Genomic DNA, 5,370 nt, shown 5'->3' with positions numbered 1-5,370 from the left:
AACTTGAAAACAAAAGATAGAACGATTAATAATAATTTTAATTAAATGCTTATAAGTAACCTAAGAGTCTAAACTGGTTAATTTTTACAAATAAGCCCGTGTACACACTCGTCACCCCATGTACACGTCTTTTACATAATTCACATAGTACAATTAAACCCAATCCTATGAGGTAGTTTTCCCACCACTAAGTTAGGCAAGATACTTACCTCAAACAAGCTAAATCAATCTACTAATAATCCATTCCCGCGCAAATCCACCTTCGGACGATTCGAATCTAGTCAAAATAACTTAATATCATATCGACCTTCAAACCATCAATTTCTCTAATTCAAATCATTAATCAAACACTAAATTCAAGGTTGAAATCTTGAAATAATAATAAATCTGAGTAAAAAATACTTATCCTAATCCAAGTAGAGAAAATTTCCTCCAAAATCTCCCAAAACCGAGCTTCAAATCCTTGTGAGAAAAAGTAACTAAATTTCAAAACAAGTAAAAAATATAGCATTTGTCCCAGCCCGAATCAGATCCTAGATGATCCGGAAACTCACGTTTGATAAGCCTAATATGCTCCTTGAGAGATCACACCCAAGATTGCCTCTTGAATCACCCAATTTGGCCTTCAATTGAGGGAGATGTGATATTTTGAAATTTTAAAATAAATCTAAAAATTTTAGGGACATCAGTGGCAATTGCGTAATTACTTACACTAGAAAAAAAACCAGCAATACGAAAATCTTCGTTTTAGCACCCAAACCTCATTCGGATCCGCCCAGACACAAACCATATATGAATTTTAATCATAAAAGACGCTATGAACCTGCTGGAACACTCAAAACATCGAAAAGAGATCATCTTGAGCCGATATTGACCGTGGTCAAACTCAAATCCTTGACTAGTTTCTCAACCAATGATCCAAAACACACTCGAGCCCCTGGAGACCCCATTCAATCATACCAACAAGTACAAATATATTATCCAAACTTATCCAAAGCCTCAAAACACTCATGGGAACATCATAACAAAGAATCGAGGCTCAATCCGAAAATAATTTTTCTTAAGTTGTTAAATCTTCATTCTATCAAAAGAAAGTATGAATCACACTTAAACACTTCAGATTACTTCCATACTTGGCACACACGTTCAATTCAACTATATAGACCTATTCAAAGTCTCGGAACACCAATTGAACTCTAATAATATCAAAGTCAACTCTTGGCCAAACTTATGAACTCTCAAGTTCTTCAAATTGCCAACTTTTGACAAAATAGTGTCGAATTCTTCGAGGAACCTCCAAAATCAAATCTGAACATACGTACAAGTCCAAAGTCATCATATGAACCTATCAGAATAATCAAAACCTGATTCCGAGTCCATTTATTCAAAAGTCAAACCTTGGTCAAATCTTCCAAGTTAAAGTTTCTACAACGAGAATCATTCTTCCAAATCAAAATCGATCAAAAACTGAAACCAATCATACATGCAAGTCATAATACATAATATGAAGCTACTAAAAGTCTCAAACCACCGAATGGAATGCTAAAACTCAAAACGATCGGTCGGATCGTTGCACCTATCCCATGGCCAAAGCATATACACTCGTCACCTTGTATAAATGACACCCCACCACATAGATCACATAGAAAATAGACTCACTTAGACCCTATTAAGGTTAACTAAGACACTTACCTCTTTCCAGAACAAGATCAACAATGCAATACTTCCTTCCTTTTAGAAAAAGCCTCCAAACCACTCAAGTTAAATATTGTTCAAACAACTAAAAACAATCTTTAGAAACTACCCTCGTATGAAAAAGGTTCGATGTTTAACATATTTGAAAAAATCAACAAAAAGTCATCCCAGGCCCATGTGCCCGAAATTCAAAATTAATACCAAATCCCGATTACTCATTCACCCCCATCCAAATATGTGATTTGTTTCAAAATTCGATCTTAATTTGAGCTCTAAATCTCAACTTTACAGTCCCTAGTTTCTACCCAAAATCCCAATTTCTACTCTCTGAAACCTTAGATTTGATAGTGAAAATTCATAATAATGTAATAGGAATTGAACAAAAATAAGTTAAAGTTACTAACCTGGGAAGTTGGGAAGAAATTGCTCTCCACAAATCACATCTATGGAGTCTAGGTCTCGATGATGATATAAAATGAGCTAAGTCACGAAATCTCAACCCTTTACCCAACTGCAAATATCACAATTGTGAACTCTTGATCGTAATTGTGATGTTTGCAAAAGCGAATCACTAATAAAAAATATGATTAGTATCTGAGCCCCTGGGATGTTGCCAATGCGACTAACCCAAAGCATTTGCGAAGGCCCAGCCCCTCGTAAAGGTGAACAAAGATTCGCAAATGCGAAGCTGTTCCTTAGTCACCCAATATCGCAATTCCGCCCTAGCCCTCGCAATTGCGATACATGTCTACTCGCAAAAGCTGATAGAACTTCGCAAAAGAGAAGTGCCCAGTCCCTTCCCATCTTCGTAAATACGAGCTAGCACTCGCAAATATGAGCTAGCACTCGCAAATGCGAGGCTCGTATTTTAGAGGATCTCGCTCGCAAGATCAAGTCATCAAAATAACATCTAAAATGAAGAATCGATCACCAAAACTCAAGATTTTTAAAGTTCAAACTATAATTTCTAACTTTATACATAAAGCGCCGAAACGTCTCGGATTATGCAGGACCCCAACCAAACATGCGTACAAGTCAAAAATTATCACAAACCTATCAAAATCATCAAAACACTGATTCAAGATTGTTTACTAAAAATGTTGACCATGGTCAATCTAGTAACTTTCAAAGTCAAAAATCACATTTTCCTTAACAATTCACATTTACACTTTCCGAAAATTAACATGGACCATGAACGCAAGCCATAAATCATCAAATAGTGCTAGTAAAGGTCTCAAATCATTAAAAAGAAGCTAGAACTCAATAAGACCTATCGGATCGTTTCATAGGTATAATACAAACCTTAGTATACATCAAACTTCCTACTGTTGAAGCATATGGAACTTTGGGCATGCACTTCCTTTATTTATCTATCTTAGGTGATTTGTCCTTTGACAGATTAAGATGGCTTTCGAGTGAAGTGGTTCTAGTCTTTGTATCATGAAGATTAAACTTGCTTAGCACCTTTTGGATGTACGTTTCTTAAGATAACCTTGAGGTTCTTTTTCCTATTTCTGATTATTCTAATCCCAAATATTTTTTTAGTTGGTCATAAGTTTTTTTCTTCGAATTCCTACATAAATTGGTTCTTAAACATGTTGATCTCATTTGTGCTAGACGTGCAATTAGCATATCATCAACGTACAATAGTAAAATAATATAGAAATCATCAAGATTTTTTATATAACAACAATGGTCCATATCATACCGTGTGAACCTACCGTTATGCATGAATCCATAAAAATTCTTGTACCACTGCCTGGGAGCTTGTTTCAATCGGTACAAACTCTTCTTTAGGTTTCACACAAGACTTTCTTAACCATGAACTTGAAAACTTCAGGTTGCTTCATGTAGATGTCTTCTTCAAGGTCACCATGCAAGAATACAATTTTAACATCTCACTGCTCCAAATGCAAATTTTGTTGCAGCTATGATACTTAGAACCAACATGATAGTAGTTAATTTGACTACAAAAGATAAGATATCGGTGTAGTTAATTGCTTCCTTCTTATGGAAGCCTTTTGTTACTAATTATGCTTTGTATCTCCTCTTACCATCAAGTTCTTCTTTGGCCCTGTACACCCACTTATTCTGCAAAGCCTTCTTTCCCTTTGGTAACTTTGTAAATGTCCATGTTTTATTCCTTTGAAGAGAATTCCTCTCTTCTTTCATGGCTAGCTTCCACTTATCAGAGTTTATCGCATGCATTGCTTCAGCAAAATGCTTTGGTTCTCCAGCATTAGTCAAAAGTAAATAATAGAGAGAGGGAGAGAGAGAGAGAGAGAGATATAACCTATCTGGAGCATTAGTGATTCTTTTAGATCTCCTTAATATAGGCTTAAGAATAACTGATCCTGAATTTGATTAAAGTTCCAACTCCATAACTGGTTCTAGTTATGATTTTATCTCTAATTCTGGTTCTGATTCTGATATAAATTCAGCTTCTGGTTTTGCATCAGAATCAGTTCTAATCCCTCCAGCCACTTCCATTTCTGTTCTTTCTTCCAACTCAACTATTTCAGATGTATGTCTACTATTGCTGGTTGGTTCTACTCCAAGCCTGTCCTTATACATCACATTTTTATTCAATGCGATGTTTCTGTGTCTTATGATCTTTCTATTCTAGTCATCCCAAAATCAATAATCAAAATTATCATCACCATAGCCAATAAAAAAAATATTGTTTTGGCTTTAGGATCAAGCTTATATGTACATTAAAGTTTCCATGCACATAAGCAACACAACAAAAGATTTTCATATGTGCGAGAGCTACCTTCTTTCCTATCCATACCCCTTAGAAATTTCAAAAGTTAGTGGAATAGAGGGTCCCCTATTTATAAGGTAAGCTGTCGCGTGAGCGGCCTCGGTCTAAAAATATTTCAGCAATCTAGAATGTATTCTCATACTTCTAGATCATTCGTTTAGGGTTCTATTCGTCCTCTGAGCAATGCCATTTTGTTACAATGTTATAGGAACTATCTTGATCATTCTAATGTCGTACCCAGAGTGGAATGCCTTAAACTCTTAGTTACCCATTTTTAACCTTTAAAACAAAAGTTTCCTTTTTAAAAGAACGAAATAAGTAAAGGTCTCATGCAACTGTACATACTCTTTTCTCAATAAAATACCAGGTGATAAATACATCCACTATAGTGACAGTAATTATCAGTACAACAATACATAAATTCTAAAAGCCCCCAAACCCGGTGTGACAAGTATATGAGCAATCTAGAGAATATACAAAACTAATACAACTACTGTCTGAAATATAATAGGCAGAAATAATAAACAAGGTGGAGGGAGACTCTGGTGCTGCAGATCGTAGCAAGGTAAGCAGCACACCACTAAGTCTCCATAGAAGTGCGGCAACGCGCCCGTGTGACCACTGGTAATACATGTCTCAGTACCTACATATTCAGTGCATAAGTGTAGCGTGATTACGGAAAACAATGCATACCTAGTAAGTATCTACTCTAACCTCGAAGAAGAAGTGACGAGGGGTTGACTTGACACTTACTAGAGGTCAAACAATAATAGAAATACATAAACTAAACATAGTGACTGTACAACAAGTAGCAACGAAGCAAATATAATTAACTACCATAATTCCACATATGAGTCTATATCAAATCACTAAACATGTCATTTCCGGACTAGAAGGCGCTAACTCAACTG

The sequence above is a fragment of the Nicotiana tomentosiformis genome, chromosome 8 (assembly GCF_000390325.3).
Source record: "Nicotiana tomentosiformis chromosome 8, ASM39032v3, whole genome shotgun sequence".
Lineage (NCBI taxonomy): Eukaryota > Viridiplantae > Streptophyta > Magnoliopsida > Solanales > Solanaceae > Nicotiana > Nicotiana tomentosiformis.
Note: the sequence above shows the minus strand (reverse complement) of the source record.